The sequence below is a fragment of the Schistocerca nitens genome, chromosome 5 (assembly GCF_023898315.1).
Source record: "Schistocerca nitens isolate TAMUIC-IGC-003100 chromosome 5, iqSchNite1.1, whole genome shotgun sequence".
Taxonomy (NCBI): Eukaryota; Metazoa; Arthropoda; class Insecta; order Orthoptera; family Acrididae; genus Schistocerca; species Schistocerca nitens.
In genome coordinates, this window is record NC_064618.1 from 773,826,646 (window position 1) to 773,849,751 (window position 23,106).

Consider the following 23,106-nt stretch of genomic DNA (forward strand, 5'->3'; position numbering starts at 1 on the left):
CATGCGTTTCTGGAAGAGGTATCGAAAATATTGCTTCCCCGTACTTATACCTCCAGAGAAGATCACGAATGTAAAATTAGAGAGATTCGAGCGCGCACGGAGGCTTTCCGGCAGTCGTTCTTCCCACGAACCATACGCGACTGGAACAGGAAAGGGAGGTAATGACAGTGGCACGTAAAGTGCCCTCCGCCACACACCATTGGGTGGCTTGCGGAGTATAAATGTAGATGTAGATGTAAAGCCTCTGTCGCCCTGGCAGCAGAGAGGAGACACACCAGCTAGAATCTTGGAGTACAGAAGCTTTTGTTGGGCGCTCCTGCAGTTCTGACGTGCAGTTGAATAATAACGTGCAACAGTTACAACTTCTAGGGCACGTGTGTTGTCATTGTCTTCAGAGATTATTACCAAGCGGGTCCCATTCCTATCCATGCAATCTTTGTCTGTCGTAAAAATACGAAAATTGATTGACTATTTACTGTCAGTTTTGTTTGTCTACTAATGACTAGTTTCAGTCTGAATTTTGCTGCCTCAGCAACTGTTCATTCTTGTATTGCACAACAGAGGCCTTAATAGTCTGTAGTTTTCAATATTAACTTCACTCACAAAAACTAATGTAAAATTTCAGTGGCAAAATTAATAACTGAAGATACAGCACGAATTCTGAATTTGACTTACCGAGTAACTTCTACTGGCTTCTTATGATAAAATTAAATCAGTTGCTCATTTGCTTAAAGTAAATTCAATGCAATCTTTCAATAATTAAAAGTAAATTGCTAGCCTTTTCCAAATTTTGCATCACATTATGCTGAGGTTACTGAAAGTCATATTCTTACGTAACAAAGTTTCAGTTACAGCCAGTCATTTATTTAACCAGCAACTTCATTTAACTTTGCGTTCAAGAAGAAGTAACTACAAGTTCAATGCTTTCTGATTCATTTATTTTCTCGTGAACTGTTGTGTTGTGGAAAAGCGTGACAACCTTCTGTTGCCACGCCAGTGATTATTTGCTTTATTTTCTTTGCCATTACGTTTCATAAGATTCTGAATATTCACTGCCCCAGTTGGCGACGACTATTTAATCTTTTTCTTTCTTTTTTTGCTAATCAGTATTTTTTTATTAAATATTACGTCACTCCCTTTCCCCCCGTGTGTTGATGTGTGGTCCGTGAGTGATTGCACCATCTTCCAACATTTCAAAATGTCCGTGTTTAGATTAGATCTAGTAGAGATTTTTCTTTCAGAAGGGACTGTTGTACGCTTTACTCCTACCAGTCCTTCGGTAACGATAGCTTTAATCATTGTAAAATTTCATTAAGCACATCGCGATCACGATTATTTATATCACAAATCAGTGGGCCGATTAGGAAATGGGAGTTTAAACGGTGTCCGGGGACTTTTAGTCTATTTTATTTGTACAGTAAGGGAGTTCTGAATAAATACTGTGTATAATATACAGTAGCAATTGTCTTCATCATCAACGTCCGTGAGAGAACGATATAACACAACTGGGTAGTACTTATGCCGCTGCCATCGGCAAAAGTCGGAACTCTTCGGACATTTTCGTCTGTTCAGCCTTTATTGAATAGTTTTGTTTTAAACATGTCGTCAGCTGTATTTAGAGTTATCTCTTAATTTTAGTGAAAGGTATCGATTTTAGTCTGTAGTCGCAATTTTTCTTTATTGTATCTACTGACTACCGGTTCCCCCTCGCTCGTACCCTCACGCTTTCTTCCCAAGCAGGTGTTTCAAAAATATTTTTATTTTCCTGGAAGATCAACGTTCTACCTCCACGGTTACAACGCTGCGCTCTGAAACCCCGTTTTTTCTGTGTTAATTATTGCAGATGTACAAAGCTTATTTCGAGAAAGGGCAACAAGAAAGGTCCAGACGCCGGCCGGTGTGACCGAGCGGTTCTAGGCGCTTCAGTCTGGAACCGCGAGACCGCTACGGGCGCAGGTTCGAATCCTGCCTCGGGCATGGATGTGCGTGATATCCTTAGGTTACTTAGGTTTAAGTAGTTCTAAGTTCTAGGGGGCTGATGACCTCAGATGTTAAGTCCCATAGCGATCAGACATTTGAACCAATTTTGAACAGGTCCAGACACTTTATGTTTTTCCCAAAACAAATCTGCACCGTAAGACACGGTAAATCAATGTGTTCTGCCAGACAGAATTACAAATCAATTATTCAGTTGGTAGTTGCTCATGGAAATTCTTTTTATTTTATCTGAAATACACTGCTACACGTTAAGTAACGCTTTCTTCTTGGTTCTTTTTACTGGCGGAATTTTATCGTAGAAGATAGGGAAAGACTAAATATTGTCTGGTAGCAGATCTTTTTCCCAGTAAATCTCGACATCTTGGCAATGCTTTGACAAACCAATGGTTGCAGGGTGTTACGACTTTTTCTTCCCCGTAGCGTAGTAGTGTCATCAGATGATATTCATACCTAAATGTACTCATTTGTTTCGAATGAGCCTCTGTGAAATCCTTAATATAAGGCGAATCCTCTGGTTCCACCACTGAGACATGGAATTCTTTGTACCTGGTGTTAGCAAAGACCGGAACCCAGCGGTCTATTTCCCATCCAAATTCTTTCATAATCCGAGGCCATGCCCTGTGTCTAATGACCACCCTGTCGACGGGACGTTAAATTTTAATTGTCCTTCCTACTTTTCGAATATACGATGTACTTAAAAAATTTGTGTCAGTAATTATAATTAAAGGATAAACTTTAAGTAACTTCGGAAAACAGTTAAAAAGTGAGAACAAGCGCTACAATAGACATCTGAACAGACGGGAACAGACGAAGAAATTATTCTTCAGGGAAGAATTGTAGTGGTTTCATAATACTGCATAACGGAAGAAGAGATTTTGTATGAAAGGTGGATAAAAGGGAAATTGAGAAGTAATTTGAGACATAAGAACTGCAGAAGACGGAAGTCAAGGACTAGGCTGTTGAATAAAGAAAAGAGAATTAGCAGGGAGTAATATTTGAAGACATTATTGTGTGTAAATTTTTACTAGAAATAAGATGATACTTACTGGAAATCTGCGACGGCCGCTACTATTCGTTAACCAGACAATCAAGGGAAATATAGAAAGAATACTTCTTGAGAACGATGACGATACGCATAAACGTTACAACGTATGGAGTGTGTTGTGTGGAAATGTGGAGATATTCGGGTACTGGAAAGCAGAAAATACTACTGTATTACGGGTATTTTTTTTATTTTTGTTAGTACTTCAGTTTCCTCTCGGTAACTCCACGATAGTGACATTGCGGAATGCATGATATACGTTCTACAGACCTTGTGCAAGATCTACACTGCCGAAATCATCTTCTGTGTCGATGTGTCATTTCTGTAGTCTGCATCACGAAATCGGCTCAAGGCATCACCGTCTGCCACGCCGAATACCAAACGTAAGACGTTTAAAGAAGCAGCTATTCAGTATCTGCTTGAACATATATTTACATAAGTAGCAGCAAGAGTCACTAGTGCTGTATCAGTTACTTTCTGAATAAGAGAGATGCGACTCTGCATATCAAGTGGAACTTGGTGTTCGTTTGATCGTTATCGAAAGTCCACATTTACAAAATATCCGCTATTCTCTTTGATAGTATCAGTGTCACTGAGAAGCTGTCTTCACGTTTCGAGTAAAGCTTTTAGATTTAGAAAGTCTAATCGGAATATTCTGAAGACTTTCGGCTGTCAGATTACATATGCTTTGCGAAACTGAGACATTTTTCCAGTTCCATTTTTGTCCTTCCTTTACAGGAGAGTGATGTATATTATCTCCATCTCTACTGAGATACCTTTAGAAAGTTTCAAGTCAAGTATTAAGAAATGCTGTCTGCTGTTGCACCCATAGAAGTGGGAATTCATTTGTGAACGGTATAGATATAGAGCATGGAAAATCTGTCAATTTCTTAAGTGTTCTGAATTTGTTCTGTTTGCCTCCCATACTCAATGAACGTAGATATATATTGTCAAGCGCAGAACGAAAACAGAATTCTTATACACTTCAGACATTTAGAACTATAGTAAAGGTAATCCGTGCTAACTGGCAATTGGCTGTAGCCGAACATTATGCACTCTAAGAAGAAGAGAAAACGACGCCCCACGAAGGAATTATCGCAATGGGACGGAAATAGGTAGATGTTGTGTACATGTACAGAAAAACAATTACAATTTCAGAAAAAAATTCAACGATTTATTGAAATTTCTTTTCACAAATTTAGTATGTCAATAACGAGTTGATCCACCTCTGGTCCCTACGCAAGCAGTTTTTTCGGCTTGGAATGGATTGATGGAATTGTTTGATGTCCTCATGAGGGACATCGTGCCAGAGTCTGTCAGACAATCGTCAAAATCCCAGACTGGTAGTAGGGCCCTGCCCATAATGCTCCAAAAGTACTCAACTGGGGAAAGATTTGGTGATCTTTCTGGCCATGGCAGAGTTTGACGAGTATTAAGACAAGCTGTAGAAACACTTGCCTTTTGCAGTTGTGGATTGTCTAGCTGAAATGCTAACCCAAGATGGCTTACTATTAAGGGCAACAAAACGCGGCATGGAATATCGTCGACGTACCGCTGTCATATGGCAGGTAAGAGGCTAGCATTCCACCGCTGTCTAGACAGCTCTTAGTTCATCATCGGGGCTCATTTCGAAGCAAGACTCATCACAGAAGACAGTTCCACTCCATTTAATGAGATTCCAGGTCTAATGTGCCTGAATGAGCATGTTGGTGTACAGAGGCCAATGGTTGTTGGCGCAACGGGTGTCGTGAACAAAGCCCGCTTTGTTTGAGCTGCCGATCAATGGTCCTTGTGATCACTGAAGCAACTGCAGACATCTGAATAATTGTTCACACGCCTGCCCGGGATCTTTAGTTACGGTCCAGTTGATACCAGCTGCACGGTGAAATTGCACTGCAGCGTCACACATAAATCCACCGGCCACAATAGTTTACAATTTTGCCTTGTCCATCGATACCTGTATGAAAATCAGTTTTTGAGCAAATCCGTGGTGCGCCCATTTCTTATGTGTGTTAGAGTGTGCCGAATATCTTCTATCGATCTTGATCACTACGACGTACTTCTGGGGTGAAATTATCGTGGAATCTGAGGAAATACGTTGGACAGAGGATTTTGTTAATCGAGATCGTCGCTATCGACTTTGTAAAGACTGAGAATAGATAACTCCTCTAAAAGCTTTCGAGACAGAAAATTTTACTCCGGATGACACGTCCAGCTATGATGAATTTTGGCACTAAGACACAAAGGAACTCCAGACAGTAGCAGCGAGTGGGCATTGATATAAATCAATGGTAAAATTTGAAGATCTGTGTCGGATCTGGACTGGAACCCGGGGCTTCTGCTTACTAGACAAATGCTCTGATCAGTAAGCCATGCGGACACAGCGTCATTACAACTGCTCGTACAACCCTAAATCGCCTCCCGTCAGACCCAAATTTTTCAACTTTTCCACACTCTACAGTTGTGTTGTCCATTCTAATCACTCGCGGCATTTTGCAGATTACAGTAAGAGTTCGAGCCTAGTATGCATGCCGGCCGGGGAGGCCGAGAGGTTCTAGGCGCTACAGTATGGAATTGCGTGAGCGCTACGGTCGCAGGTTCGAATCCTGCCTCGGGCATGGATGTATGTGATGCCCTTAGGTTAGTTAGATTTAAGTAGTTCTAGGTCCAGGGGACTGATGACCCCAGAAGTTAAGTCCCATAGTGCTCAGAGGCATTTGAACCTAGTATGCATACGCACTGAAGAGATCACTGGTCGCCCTCGTCTTAACTGTACACATGTGGCAAAATATAGTTATTTTGGCAAACGAACTTTAAATACGCAGGTCTACATTCGACAGGGTACGTGCATGCAATTACATCGTTGTGCACGCCCCATCAAGCGTCAAATGGAGCAACATACGATTGAGAGCACTAAACTTAACAGAAGGCTGTGATTCAGCGTAAACCAATGCGCATGCGCCTCCAAGCCGATTTTCGGTGCTAAGTTACGGGTCGCAGCAGCCTTCTCCAGTGTAAACTCACTTGTAGATCACTACAGGCTGAAAATACCTCTACATCTGGAAGGTTCTTTTATTTGACACACGACCGGTTCCGGGTTCTTATACGCCCATCTTCAGGTGACGTAACTAGGCACTGTGACACCGAACGCCGCGGTGGACGTGTTCAAGACGTGGTGTGCTACCAACGAGCGCAGAGCATGTAGATGATTGAATAGTTGTTAGCCAAAATATTGTGGCAACATGTCGACGTCATTCGTCTGCAAGTTCGAAACATGGAATACCCATTATAGCTGGAAAACATCAAGAGTCAAATATACAGGCTCTTATATTCTTACAATCCTACAAATTAGGGAATTCCTGTTCGACAGTGGCAAACTCAATTTCAGGCACAGTCGTAACCTCGAAAACACCTTTGGGGACAGTAGTCTCTTAGAACTAGAAAACAATACTGAACTTAGATAAAGTTGTCATTCGTAAGTTAGTAGGCTGGAGTGTGTGATTTCAGTAAATTAATTCCCACTGAAGGTGCCATCGCTAAATTTGACAATTAGGACACTTCGAATATCACAAATGATGAAGAAACAACTCAGCGTTCTCAGACAGTAAGGGGCAAGTACATCACAAACATGGGTTAATCTCCTAGTACACTGCGTCTATACCAGGGAGAGATCAAGAAAACCAACAGGTTTTAGTACTTGGGAGAATGGCTGGAACCTAATCTGTCTGAAGGAACAGTACAATAAACTCGAGTCAACAAGTTAGAGCTGGCATACCAACTGACCAAGAATACTTACAATAAAATATGTCTCTACCGGAACACTAAACTGAAGCACTAACAGACAGTCATGCGTCCTGTAGCCTTATATGCTTCAGAATGTCTAATACTCAATAGGAAGAGACTTACTGAAGAGCCCGAAATCGAGGAGAGAAAGATAATGAGTATGATACTGGGGCCAGTCAAGGAAGGCGAAAATTATAAAAGGCGATCCAACCGAGAGCTCTACAAGTACTGTGAAAGAATCACAGATGTAGCTAGGAAAAGACGCCTAGCAATTTATGGACACGTTTACATGATGCATCGTGACAGATTGACCTACCAGCTTCACTGTTACTGGTGAAAGAGGAAGACCAAGTCACCATGGTTGATGGAAATGGGGAAAGATCTTCAGGAACTTGGAATAATAAAAGGAAAATAGAAGGAGTGGACAATACTCAGGACGAAGCTTGGACAAAAGAGTTTCCAGGACAGACTACCAAGAAAGAAGACGGGTGACCTCTGGATACAGGAGAGGAAGGAACAACACAGCCAGCGGTTGCGTAACTACTGGGCAAACGACAAAGCATACTCCATACGCAGTAGCTGAATGTTGTGGTCCTTAGTTGGCCTATACGAAATAAGAAGAAGAAATGATGAAGATCTTCCCGACACGTCGACGACAATCAGCAGGAGCTTCACATGCGATAGAACAGTTATCCAGAAAGTATGGAATGAATTTATTTTATATCCGTCTAAGATAAAAAATTTAAGTCTTTAGCCCTGACGGGGTCCCGGGTTCGATTCCCGGCGGGGTCAGGGATTTTCTCTGCCTCGTGATGACTGGGTGTTGTGTGTTCTTCATCATCATTTCATCATCATTGGCTCGCAAGTCGCCGAAGTGGTGGCAACTAAAAAGGACTTGCAATACGGCGGCCGAACTTCCCCGCATGGGGCCTCCCGGCCAACAATGTGTGACGGTACGTCACATAAATATTGTCATTTTTAGCGGTTTTAAATCGTAGTTTACGTATTTTATTAATATAATTAGTGTAAAAGATATAGTTAATGTTCTTGAAACAACTGATATGCAGCGATAGAATCATTATTTAATGTCTATGAAATAAAAAAGGATGGAAAGAGACGCGATTGTACGGCCGAGGAGGAAGGATGTATTTTGTGGTGCACACACTGTTTTGTTTCGCTATACGGAAGGCAGCCATTGAGCGGCTACACATATTTTATGTAAGTTATTTGTATTTATTGCTAAAATAAACCTGTTATTATAATTACAATATGAATTTCTTTGTAACAGGTGTCACCTCAAATGCTCGCAGTGGCTAATTATTTTTAATAAGCATTTTTTCAGTAATTTGCGCTGCGAGAAGCTCATCTTCCGATGCAGCCTCTGGTCGGCCATTACGCGCCGAAGTATTAATTTATTTTTCAGTATTAACAGTAACTGTAAATGCGAGAGATTTCGTTATAAGAACCTTTTTAAATTGCAACAGATAATTAATTTACGTTTAAGTTCGTGTTTTTAAACTATACAGATTCCATGAGATCAGTAAGTTTTATCTTGGCCGCTCCACGGCAACAATCGAAATTCTCTCAAGCCTTGCTTTGCAATCAATAAATAGAAATTAACAAAATTACATTCAGTTCAGTTAACGGCAACTATATTTTAGTCATCACGTTCAAAATCTAAAGTTGGTACATGAATAACTGAAGCCCTTCAAGAACCCGTTTCATATTTACTTATGCACGTAATTAAAAATGATAAGAGAAGACAATATCCCTGAGAGAATGAATCATGCTGGTAAATTAAAAAATCAAAAATATATGAAATATATATGCAAAAATTATTTTGAATGTGACGTAAAGAAATCCCACCCAACGTCACAAATGCCATACGATCATTTCAGTTCATTTCACCAATTGACTCTGTATTGAGACATGCCACTATGCCACTATGGCTTCATTATGTTTTAAAAGATTTCTGCTGATCTTCACCGCTTACCGAAACAGGTAGTCTAAGGACCTAACGATTTTGTGATCACAGACGTAAATAAAAGAAATTTAATCATCAGAAGACCAATTCCCGTCTTGTGCTTTGTATTGTGTAACGCACATAGGTAAACAGCTGTGACAGCAACTTGATTCATGTAGCACGCATACCGTAACTGAGGTGGCAGCCAACTGCAAATGCCTCATTCCCGTGCTGCACTAGCTACGCCAGACCCTACTCTGTTTCCTGCCACTTAATGTTGCATGTAATGTATTCAGCAGCAGCATTCCTGGCGTACAGAGGGTCGGCCTCTAACATTGACAGTCAAGCTGTAAGCCTGCATTATAGCAGTTATCGCGCGTAGCTGCCAACAACCTAGTAGCACGTCACATCCAGACGTCCAAGTAGGCTTGTAATTTCTCGCAATGTGTTCTAACGCCATGGGCGATAGCCCTTAGCTTCTGTTTACGTTTCGACCGTTGCGACTGTGACACAAATCTGCAGCAACCACCACTGCACAAATGTAACTTTTACTCCTGCATATGTAGTACATAATACATTTATCTGAATTAATTAGGGTGGAAATGAGGCTTGTGGATCAGAAATGAGCTTCAGCACAGTTAGTGGCTTTGAATGTGATAACACGATCAACACTTGAATAACAACGACGTACAATGGCGGAAAAGAATTCGCAACACCAAGAAAGAGTTGAGTGACAAGAACAAAAGTTGGCAGGCGTGTTTCTACATCTGAAAGATGATGTCTGTTCAAATTTCGCGCTAGTCGCAAAGGGGTGGTGCTAGTTCCGCCACTATGGGGGTGCAAATCAGGTTTACTTTAAGTACACGCTGTATCGGTCGTGAGGGTTTGTTACTTTTGAGATAGGACGTGGTGAGCTGATGTTAGTCAAGGATGCCTTTAAGGCGACAAAGACGTCATTGTCAGTGTCTGACTGAAATTGAACGAGGTTATGTAATAGGGCTACGAGAAGTTGGTGATAAGACTTGGCAGAATTGGAACCACTTTACGTGAGCTCAGAGCGGTGTTCACGAGAATGTACAGACGAAAGAAGTTTGGACTCCGAAGGGCCACGTGGCACTTCTATCCTGTTCATTGTATGGACTTGAGCAGCATGTAGCGTCGCAGCTACTACGCGACTGCAGATTTTTGCAGTAAGTTTTGTTACGCTATGGCAAACTGCTTTGGCAGCCTGCAACGTAGTAGCATTCCGTGACGGCCGACTTGTGGCCTGCCGTATGCGTCATAGCCACACCTGTCACTAAAGCGGACCGTGAGAATGCCCACTGTGGTGCGTACTAAAATCGCTTATTCAGCTCACCTAAAAAACTAAATAACTATGTTAAATATTATCTGTTTTATTCTAAATTTGGTACATGACCTTTTGTTATTCAGACGAACTTTATGTCAAAATTTGATACCGCTACCTGGAATAGTTTCGGAGATATAAGAAAACCATTAAAAAGCACTTAACCAACACTTAAGAAAGTAAATTCAGATAGGAACAATAACAGTTTATATTTCTTTTGCTATTTGAAAACAGTAATAGCACTCTAACTGTGTCGATTTATTTTATAAAGATTTTCAATTCTAAACTTTCGATAATTTTTCTTTCTTAATGAAAAAATCAGTTTAAATGTTAATATTTATATTTTGTGTTAGGGTGAGAGTAAATGAGACGGATTGTGAGTGTGTATCTGGGACATACGTCAAATTTCAATTCTACATTTTATTACAACTTAAGTAACTAGCAAGTGTTACGCAACCAGGGTATCATGAAAACTGTAAATACCCCTAACTGGCGGATGACGTATGTCTACGAGAGTTTGTTTTTGTAATAACGCAGCCAGAAAAGTAATAAGAGGATAATCCGTTCTAAAGTGTATTTCAAGCATAGTTTTCGTTTGGTTTGGTTTGGTGGAACATTTTGTTAATATCTGCAGCATGAAATGACATAGATGCGTCTGCGAATGTTGATTGGCGTAAAACAGTTTAATCACGAATATGATCTTGAAAGATTGATCTGATTGACTGTTCATTTTGATCAACCAATCAGAGTGAAGTCTTTCCCGCGCATTGGAGTGAGTTATATGCCCTGAAAGCAACGGCATTCTGAGAGACATTTACTACCTGCCGGACGAGAAGGGCATGTTAGACGTGTCCGAAAAAGTTATTTGTGAAACGATGATGTGACTGTTATTGCGCGTTCGGTTTATATCGCCGTGCAAGCAGATGCGTTTATGGACAGCTCTGTGAAGTCTTGGAATTCTGCAATATCTGTTGTAGAGAAAACCACGTGTGAAACTATCGGTCTTTGTGAAGAATTCTGCGTGGCGTGTTGAGTATGCAGTTACAGAACATTTTTTGGTGAGCATCTTCCTTTGAAGAATCCACTGAAAAGGACAGAGTGTGAAACTCATTTCGTAGCAGAGTAATGACTGTATTAATCTCGTAATATTTCGGGTTGGATATAGAGTCAGAGACAGCAAAGGACTTGGAAGAGCAGTTGAACGGAATGGACAGTGTCTTGAAAGGAGGATATAAGATGAACATCAACAAAAGCAAAACGAGGATAATGGAATGTAATCGAATTAAGTCTGGTGATGCTGAGGGAATTAGATTAGGAAATGAGACACTTAAAGTAGTAAAGCAGTTTTGCTATTTGGGGAGCAAAATAACTGATGATGGTCGAAGTAGAGAGGATATAAAATGTAGACTGGCAATGGCAAGAAAAGCGTATCTGAAGAAGAGGAATTTGTTAACATCGAGTATTGATTTAAGTGTCAGGAATTCGTTTCTGGAAGTATTTGTGTGGAGTGTAGCCATGTATGGAAGTGAAACATAGACGATAAATAATTTGGACAGGAAGAGAATAGAAGCTTTCGAAATGTGGTGCTACAGAAGAATGCTGAAGATTAGATGGGGAGATCACATAACTAATGAGAAGGCACTGAATAGGATTGGGGAGGAGTTTTTGGTACTACTTGACTAGAAGAAGGGATTGGCTGGTAGGACATGTTCTGAGGCATCAAGGGATCGCCAGTTTAGTATTGGAAGCCAGCGTGGAGGGTAAAAATCTTAGAGGGAGACCAAGAGATGAATACACTAAGCAGATTCAGAAGGACGTAGGTTGCAGTAAGTACTGCGAGATGAAGCAGCTTGCACAGGATAGAGTAGCATGGAGAGCTGCATCAAACCAGTCTCAGGACTACAACAACAACAACATAGTACATTCCTGGGTGTCTTGCGTATGATGTAAGCAACGTGAACTGGTAGTAGATGTGCTATCGACGTAAATGTGGGCTTCTTGACACCATAACTAAAATACAATAAAAACATTAGTACTGAGAAGTGGACATTTTCAATGAAGAAAGGAAACATCCACTTTTACCCATTATTACTAGAGATTTACAGGTTTATTTTGTTACCTGAGTTTCGCAGACTATGCAATCGCAAGTATGGACGATGCTTTTTCTTCATCGCTGCTTTTAACATCGTCTACATAGTACCTACGAATGCAGAACAACGGATGGTGAGCGAACGCTGCACTGAGGTGTACATTAATTTGCAGCTTGCTTCACTCAGTGCTAGCGATTTTTTTTAACACCGCCAAGCCGCAAGTAGTTGGCAAGACAGTGACATAGCGAACTGTTACAAGCCGTTTATTTCAAGGATAGCTCTGAGCCAGACGCCGTGTAGCTTGTGTTCCACTGACCACAAACCACCATCACTTGCAGCCTAAGTGGTGTCGAGTGAGAACTCATTGGTTGGCAGGGTGGAGGGCTGTTGTGCCTTATAATGACTGATGATTGTGCCTCGGTGCCAATGATGGCCGCGTGGTGGTTAGAAGGAGGCCAATTCAGGATCTGTAACCAATCTGTGTCCGCAGCTCGTGGTCTTGCGGTAGCGTTCTCGCTTCCCGGGCACGGGTTCCATGGTTCGATTCCCGGCGGGGTCAGGGATTTTCCCTGCCTCGAGATGGCTGGGTGTTCTTGTGTTCTCCTTATCATTCATCCCCATTACGGTCGGAGGAAGGCAATGGTAAAGCACCTCCGCTAGGACCTCGCCTAGTCGGCGGTGCGGGTCTCCCGCATCGTTCCCTATGCTCATCGGATTATGGGACTTCATCATCATCAACCAATCTGTCTGCATGCTAGACACAATAGATCGACACCAGGAGTTATGACCCGTGGCGGAGCACTCTTATGGTTAACCCATGCATCCCGTCTACAAATTTGTACGTCAGTCTTGTGGTTTGACCTGTTTTGCTCCCATGCGTGAACAGCTTTGCAGGGGGTGTTTTCCAACACGATAACGCTCGCCCACGTGCCACTGTTCTAAACCAACAAGCTCTACTGGCTGCAGACATGTTGCGTGAACGATCACCAGATCTCTGTCCAGTCGGGCACAAATGGGCCATCATCGGACGGCAACTCCAGCTTCATCCACAAACAGCACTAACTGTACCAGTACTGACTGACCAAGTGCGACAGGCATGGACCTCCATCCCCTAAACTGACATCCGGTACTTTTACAGCACAATGGATGCACGCTTACATGCTTGCATTCAACATTCTGTTGGTTACACCCGTTGTTAATGTACTAGCCTTTCACATTTGCAATGGCTTATCTCGTACTTACATTAAACTGTGATCGTGCAATGTTACTCCCTTAAATGCGTTAGACATGTATTGCCAAAATTTCATTACTCTATATTAATTATGTTTCGGTGTTGTCATTGTTTTTCCAATAGTGTATATACTCCAATTTCCTGCAACAGACCGAGTGTATCAATACTGACTTAAAAGTTTTACATTATGAGTCGGTACCATATGATACGGTCAAGATGGACGTATACCAAGGTAAAGGACACCAACAGTCAGGTTATAGAGGAAGAGCAGGTAAACTTATTGAAGATCTCTTGTTACTCAGCAATCCTTATAACATTTATTGAGCGTCAGAACTCTTTACTAACATATTACAAGATCCTAGCATATATTTGTGTTTTCTTTAGAATAATGCAAGCTTTTGAAGAATCCAAACAGTGCATCTCTCTTTTCTTTCGAACAACATATACCTGAAATAACACCGAACATAAAGGTTTCTTTTTTATTTAGAGTCCACAAACTTCAAGGAACGTAATTTTACCAGAGCTTCACTTTCATCTGTGGCTATGTTTCAAAATTTTTCTGTCACAAGAAGCAAGTTTATCGAACATGGATAAATCACAATTGGTCAGGCCGATCTCTGATCGTGGTGCGGTCCTGATGCAGCCCGATATAGCACTAACACCGACAAGCACGTCGCGACAACAGCCTCACTTGTCCATCCCGAAAGGCCGTCTCTCAGTACACCTTAGTCTGCGCCGGAAATACTGGCCATACCACCTGAAGAAACAAGTTCATTGACCCTTTCACGTTTGATAACACCGACCACCCAGCTTCGACTCCTGCGCCCCACCAGAACGTATATCTGCTCCTCAGAATCCGCCCAACAAATACCATGTCGTGAGCCAAAACAGTGCACAACTCACCGACCGCGAGGTATCGAACACGACATACGGCTTACCATACTCTGAAAAGTTATGTCAACTGACTCTGGCCAAGGTAGTCTACACAGTTATGTACCAATATTATTCTGTGATTCTGTGGGTGCGCGGTTTTACCCATTTGAAAGTAGAGGTCTGAGCTCCTTTTACAGTCACACAGGCAGAAGGAAAAAAGAAAGGAAGGTCAAATTTAATGACTCATCAACGAAAAAACCATTAAGTACAGACCCTGGATTTTGGAAAAGGATAGCGAAGGAAATTGGACGTGTCGTTGCTTGGAAAGAAACATCCAGGCATTTTCTTGAAACTAATAACCTCAGTCTGGTATCCGGAGTGGAATTTGAACTGCTTTCTTCCGAGAAGCGAGCGCTAATGTGGAAATGATCCCAGATCATTGTGAGCTAGTAGAAAAGATAGTTCCACACGGTATTCAGTATCAGACCTATATGGTATTTCCTCAGGAAATGAAGAACACCATGAGAAGCTAAACAATCAAACAGTGCCGTGTTTGATGAGAGAAGGTGAATAGTTTTTTCAGTACTGGGTTTTATATTTCAGCTCTCTCATTTGTAAGCGTGGTCAGCATCAAATATTAGTATGAAAGTGTGAATATGTTTCCCATACGCATAATTTAATACTTTGAATTTGTCTTCTGTCTGCTGTTCAAACACTCGTCCAGTAGACATGCGTTGTCACTAATGAGCCGACTAAACGTTATAGTCATGGTGTATTACGTACTGGGGGTAGCCGCAAAAGTTTAATTACCACCTCAAGAATTGAAGGTATATAATTTCTTGTTTGTTAGTAGGTGCAGTGTGGGTAAAATAAAACAGGACCGGAAAATATTTCATTCCCTTTAAGATAGGCAACCTATCCCATATTATCCGCACACTCCTTGTGCCGCCTGTCTTTCCAGCGAAGTCCCATGTTGTGCGGCAGTCCCGGTTAACTCTGAAATTCCCTCGTCACAGTGTCACAGCTCGTCACCAGAGGAGTACCCGTATCAATTCACTCCTTGCGTTACAAAGGAAAGAGCTCTCCAAGTGTTCTTGCTGATTTGATGGAAGTTTCAGGCAACAATGCTTCAGGCAGAGCGTCTTCTTCTTCTTCTCATCAGGTATTAGGAGCAACTGCCTGCTACGGTACACCCGCTACGCCGGTTTTTTTTTTTTGTTTTTGTTTTGGTCATCAGTCTACTGACTGGTTTTATACGGCCTGCCACAAATTCCTTTCCTGTGCTAACCTCTTCATCTCAGAGTAGCACTTGCAACCTACGTCCTCAATTATTTGCTTGACGTGTTCCAATCTCTGTCTTCCTCTACAGTTTTTGGCCTCTACAGCTCCCTCTAGTACCATGGAAGTCATTCCCTGATGTCTTAGCAGATGTCCTATCATCCTGTCCCTTCTCTTTAGCAGTGTTTTCCACATATTCCTTTCCTCTCCGATTCTGCATAGAACCTCCACATTCCTTACCTTATCAGTCCACCTAATTTTCAACATTCGTCTATAGCACCACATCTCAAATGCTTCGATTCTCTTCTGTTCCGGTTTTCCCACAGTCCATGTTTCACTACCATACAATGCTGTACTCCAGACGTACATCCTCAGAAATTTCTTCCTCAAATTGAGGCCGGTATTTGATATTAGCAGACTTCTCTTGGCCAGAAATGCCTTTTTTGCCATAGCGAGTCTGCTTTTGATGTCCTCCTTGCTCCGTCCGTCATTGGTTATTTTACTGCCTAGGTAGCAGAATTCCTTAACTTCATTGACTTCGTGACCATCAATCCTGATGTTAAGTTTCTCGCTGTTCTCATTTCTACTACTTCTCATTACCTTCGTCTTTCTCCGATTTACTCTCAAACCATACTGTGTACTCATTAGACTGTTCATTCCGTTCAGCAGATCATTTAATTCTTCTTCACTTTCACTCAGGATAGCAATGTCATCAGCGAATCGTATCACTGATATCCGATCACATTTTATTTTCATTCCACTCCTGAACCTTTCTTTTATTTGCATCATTGCTTCCTCGATGTACAGATTGAAGAGTAGGGGCGAAAGGCTACAGCCTTGTCTTACACCCTTCTTAATACGAGCACTTCGTTCTTGATCGTCCACTCTTATTATTCCCTCTTAGTTGTTGTACATATTGTATATGACCCGTCTCTCCCTATAGCTAACCCCTACTTTTTTCAGAATCTCGAACAGCTTGCACCATTTTATATTGTCGAACGCTTTTTCCAGGTCGACAAATCCTATGAAAGTGTCTTGGTTTTTCTTTAGCCTTGCTTCCATTATTAGCCGTAACGTCAGAATTGCCTCTCTCGTCGCTTTACTTCTCCTAAAGCCAACTGATCGTCACCTAGCGCATTCTCAATTTTCTTTTCCTTTCTTCTGTATATTATTCTTGTAAGCAGCTTCGATGCATGAGCTGTTAAGCTGATTGTGCGATAATTCTCGCACTTGTCAGCTCTTGCCGTCTTCGGAATTGTGTGGATGACGCTTTTCCGAAAGTCAGATGGTATGTCGCCAGACTCATATATTCTACACATCAATGTGAATAGTCGTTTTGTTGCCACTTCCCCCAGTGAATTTAGAAATTCTGATGGAATGTTATTTATCCCTTCTGCCTTATTTGACCGTAAGTCCTCCAAAGCTCTTTTAAATTCCGATTCTAATACTGGATCCCCTATCTCTTCTAAATCGACTCCTGTTTCTTCTTCTATCACATCAGACAAATCTTCACCCTCATAGAGGCTTTCAATGTATTCTTTCCACCTATCTGCTCTCTCCTCTGCATTTAACAATGGAATTCCCGTTGCACTCTTAATGTTACCACCGTTGCTTTTAATGTCACCAAAGGTTGTTTTGGCTTTCCTGTATGCCGAGTCTGTCCTTCCGACAATCATATCTTTTTCGATGTCTTCACATTTTTCCTGCAGCCATTTCGTCTTAGCTTCCCTGCACTTCCTATTTATTTCATTCCTCAGCGACTTGTATTTCTGTATTCCTGATTTTCCCGGAACAAGTTTGTACTTCCTCCTTTCATCAATCAACCGAAGTATTTCTTCTGTTACCCATGGTTTCTTCGCAGCTACCTTCTTTGTACCTATGTTTTCCTTCCCAACTTCTGTGATGGCCCTTTTTAGAGATGTCCATTCCTCTTCAACTGTACTGCCTACTGCGCTATTCCTTATTGCTGTATCTATAGCGTTAGAGAACTCCAAACGTATCTCGTCATTCCTTAGTACTTCCGTATCCCACTTCTTTGCGTATTGATTCTTCCTGACTAATGTCTTGAACTTCAGCCTACTCTTCATCACTACCATATTGTGATCTGAGTCTATATCTGCTCCTGGGTACGCCTTACAATCCAGTATCTGATTTCGAAATCTCTGTCTGACCGTGATGTAATCCAATTGAAATCTTCCCGTATCTCCCGGCCTTTTCCAAGTATACCTACTCCTCTTGTGATTCTTGAACGGGGTATTCGCTATTACTAGCTGAAACTTGTTACAGAACTCAATTAGTCTTTCTCCTCTATCATTCCTTGTCCCGAGCCCATATTCTCCTGTAACCTTTTCTTCTACTCCTTCCCCTACAACTGCATTCCAGTCGCCCATGACAGTATTGTAACAGGGCCGGTTCTATTCCAGGCCGGTTCTGTTCCAAAATACCGTTATCCATTTTTAAAAAGCTTTTGACTACGTCAGTAGACAGGAACCTTGGAAGATAATAACGAATCGTGGACATCTGAAACATCTAAGAAATGCCATAAAAACAGCAAGGCTGCAGTATCTCCCCAATATTGTTTAACATTTACGTACATGAAATAATGGTTATACGTAAAACATAGTTTCAAAAAAGTATATACCGACACAGGAGGACTCCTTAATGAACTTACTATATGCTGACGGTGCAATGACCGTATCAGATAAAGAATAGGTCCTTCCGAAGGGAATTTCTTTCTTAGAGAAACAAGTGCGATATTTTACATGGAGATTTCAAAACAGAAAAACTAAGACAATGGCCTTAATGGGAAAAGAACACCTTAGGACCAAAATAGCGGTAGATCAAAAGATCTTAGAACAAGTAAACCACTTGAAATACATAGGATTTGAGGTGACAAGTGGCTACGGATGTCGTACAGAAATGAAGCTTAGGAAACTTAGCTCGGTATGCGGAACAAGTAATAGAAAGCGTAGAAAAATCCAGGAGAGATACTCAAATTAAATTCTACAGAACACTTGTAGTCCTCACACTGCTCTATGGAAGCGAGACTTGTGTGATTAGCAAGAACCAAGAAAGCAGTATTCAGGCATGAGAAATGATTTCCTGAGAGGGGTTAAAAACTACACAACAGAAGACTGACTAAGGAAATAAAATATCAGAGAAAAACTGAAAGTATTTGTTCTAAGTGATAAAATTCTAGAGTACAGGATAAATGGAACGAACACCTAGGAAGATTGGAAAGTGACCCCAGCATGTGAGTACGGCAAAATTGGGAAATTTATGGTAAGTTTCTGAGGGACCAAACAGCTGAGGTCATCGGTCTCTAGGCCTAATGTAACAAAATCTAACGTACGCTAAAGACAACGCACACACTTATGCCCGAGGGACGGGGTAACAGTGCGAACCGTGGCAAGGAGCCCTAAGCCGCGCGGGTGCCCGCCGTAGTAGGGGTCAGTGAAGTGAAGTGGAAGGAAGACAAGGATTTCTGGTCAGATGAGTTTCGGGTAATATCAACAGCAGCAGAAAATGGTATAACAGGTGTAGGATTCGTTATGAATTGGAAGGTAGGGCAGAGGGTGTGTTACTGTGAACAGTTCAGTGACCGCGTTGTTCTAATCAGAATCGACAGCAGACCAACACCGACAACGATAGTTCAGGTATACATGCCGACGTCGCAAGCTGAAGATGAACAGAAACAGAAAGTGTATGAGGATATTGAAAGGGTTATGCAGTATGTAAAGGGGGACGAAAATCTAATAGTCATGAGTATTGTAACAGGGCCGGTTCTATTCCAGGCCGGTTCTATTCCAAAATACCGTTATCCATGATGGCGGCCGTGACGTCAGAGTCATTATGAACTGTTTTCATAACACCTTCACCCTTCCAAAGCATCGTTAGTCGAAGGTCGCACGCAATGTATCCGGCACGTGGTGCCTCTCTAATTGTTATTACCGTAGCGGGTTGTGACATAGAGAGAGTCCATTCCAAAGCATCGTTAGTAGACAACAACAAGGTCGCACGCAGTGTATCCGGCAAGTGGTGACTCTCTAGTCGTTAGTACCGGCGCGGGGTTGTGACATAGAGAGAGAAACCCTTTCTGGAACTCGAACCCTGCTCCTGGGTGGAAAGGCCAAGTGCTCCCACCTAACACAATTAAACCACCAGACACACATCGAATTGATACGAAATTAAAAAATACCGGAGCCCTTTCTGGGAATCGAACCCTGATGCTCCTGGACTGAATGCTCAAGTGCACCCCCAACACATGAAACCTGTCTAGATGCGGGAGAGGAAGGTTAGGTTAGTGTACTTTATTTATTTTGGTCGAGAAACTGACGCAAAGATCGATCCTAATTGCGTAATTAATCACAAAGATAGGCCCTAATTACACAACTATACGCAAAGCACTACAGAAGGACGGCGTAAAATCGCAATACGCCGCGAAAACTGACGATACCATACAACTGGTGTTATCCTGCCAAGAAAAAAATTCGCAGAACCACTCGAAACCAGCGACAGAAACATCGAAACTCTACCCTACACCTACAAGCTGCCAGAGTTGATATTAGCTAACTTTGAGAAGGGTGTATTTCCTGCTTTTCATGTATGCGTGTTTCTACTGCATTACAGAGAAGTTATTATCAGAGTTTTTTTTTCTTTGTATACGTCTACGGCATTGCATGTTTCGAATTCTTTAAGTTCAAAGGGCTCCATGTACAACTAATCTTAAATAGAGTGATGGTAGAAATGCTGTCTGGACGCTTCCATACGTGGTCTACTTTTTTCGTATTTGATCTTCGTGGTCCTTATGCGCAATTAATGTTAGCTGCAGTAGAGTCGTTTGGTAGTTACCTTGAAATGAGGGTCTCTAAATTTTGTGTTTACAGTTCCTAGGAAAGAACACCGTCCTCCAAGGACTTCTGTTTGAGTTCTGAAAGCAGCTCCATGGCACTTACAGGTAACAAATCTAGAAGCCATTCGCCGAAATTCTTCAACATGACCTGGAACGGATCAATCCCACCAGTGAAGTAAGCATGACGATAGTAATACTTCATCTGAAAGTTACTGGTTTATTATTCCTACTCATCAGCATTAACTTGCATTTTTTCCGCATTTAAGGCTAGCGACCATTCATCACACCAAATGGAAATTTTGTCTAAATCGTCTTGTGTCCTCCTACAATCACTCAGCTTTGATGACTTATCGTAGACCGCTGCATCGTCGGCAGACTACTGACCCGCCAAATCATTTAAGTATAAAGAGAACAGCAGCTATCCAATTGCACTGGGCTGCATATTGGATATAGCCACTCTCGTATCTCTGAGCCTGATACATATGCTCGTGCCCTCGTTAACGGGCTGCGATGGGAGATCGTGTCATATACCTTCCAGAAATCTAGAATATGTAATCCACCTGTTACCTTCCTTTATAGTTCTAGATATATCATGTGAAATAAAGGCATGCCGAGTTTTGAACGAATGATGCTTTCTAAAATCATGCTGATTCATCAACATAAACAGCTTAGCCTCAAGAATCTTTATTATATTCGAACTGAGAATACGTACAAAGATTCGGGAGCAGTCCGAAGTTAGGGATATTGGTCTGTAATTTTGAGGTCTGTTCCTTCATCTTTCTTGTATACTGGAGTGACCAGCGCTTTCTTTCGTTCCTTTATACCATTCGTTTCGATCTTCGTATTGGACGAGAAAGAAAGAGAGAGAGAGAGGCGGGGTGATGGACCAATTCCCTGGAGTACTCCTTCTAAAATCTGACAGGAATGCCATCCGGACCAGATGATTTGTCTGTTTTTCAAATCTTGACGATGCTTCCTTATGTCAGTTATACATTTTCCATACGGGGGTCCGTCCGAAGGTCAAGAGACTGCATGTTTGTACGGTTTTCATGCTTGAACGACGTCTTAAACGTGAAATTTTAAACTTAGGTTTGGCTTTTGATATCTTCAACTGCTGCACCAGACTGGTCAACAAGGAACTGACTGGAATCCTTAGACTCGCTTACCGATTTTACACACGGTCTGAAAGTTCTCGGCTCCCTTCCAAATCTTTTGCTAAGTTGTGACGATGGCAGTTACGTGCTTCACGCATTAATATTTCGGCAGCCGGCTAATGGCTTACGAGACCTCGATTCAGTCTATTAAACGTGCTTGATTCGATTATTCTATTCCCTACAGCTTACAGCCATGAAATATCGATCAAATTATACATCATCTTCGTTTTCCATTAAGGTCGATGGTACTTCATTCCTAAATATACGGCTTACAAGTAGTATTGTTTAGTGCTCGTCGCAGTTATGAGTACCGGTAACTACAAGCGAGGTTCATTACAAAAGCGAATCATTACAAAAGCGATACTATCTGACTCGAAATAGCAAGGTATCTATGACAGGGTATGCTAATACACAGAAAATTCGGTGCATAACTGATTCTTTGTCTATGTGATGCACAAAACTAATTTCATTTTGTTTTGAGGTTATTTATTTATTTATTGATTTTAGTTTCAGAAGCTATCCCCGATAGCCCCGCATCGCCATCACTGTCAAGATGGTACTTACTTCCGGAGGAGGGGTATGGAAAAGATGATAATGATGACGATGATGATGATGTAATATTTCTCTGTGAAATAATAATAAATGTCGAGTAAAAGCACTACATATTTTGGAACACAACCTACGAGCAGCTTAGAGACAGAAGTGATGACACTTTCTGCGGGACCTGACCATCATTTTGCAGAACAATGCTCAAGCACGTAGAGTGCAAACCGTTACTGATTTGTCTGACTGATGGGATTGCTGAGTGCTGTACCACCTACTGCGGTCCCCTGACGTAAGTCCTCGTGAGTTCAACTCGATTTCTGACTGAAGGAAACACTTCACAGCAATTGCTTGACGACTGCTGCAACTCATCGATTAACAGACCGCGCCACTCGAACTGTCGACACATGTGACACTGCTAAGAGCATCACTGGCAAGGGTTATACACTATGCTGGAGACTACTTTGAAGGTCAATAAAACTTTGAAAGACATATTTATTTTGTACGAGCTGTAAATAAATAGGGTCCACTGTTAAATGTCCAATCCTCGTATATAAACTCTCTCCTAGTATCCACCATCTTCTACAAGACGAGTCCCTTACAACAGAGTATACCACAGAGGTGCATGTGTGGTTGATGCTTTAGAAATACGCAGTGTGTTGCCTCTACAGTTGCTAAATTCATCGTAGCATCCACAGTGAGTAAATGATACACTGTCACTGTTGCGGCCAAAGATGCCAATACAGAGATAGAATGTATTGTACTTAAACTGACAACAGCCTCGATTTTTACATCAGTCTATCGCACACACTTGTTCAATCTATTTCAGTAATGTCCAGCCTCGTACCTATCCATATATCCTCAATTTACACTATAACTTTGATGCCACTGACTGATCTCCATGACAGCAGCAATATCTCCCTCCCTGTAATACTATTACTTGGAGTGCAATAA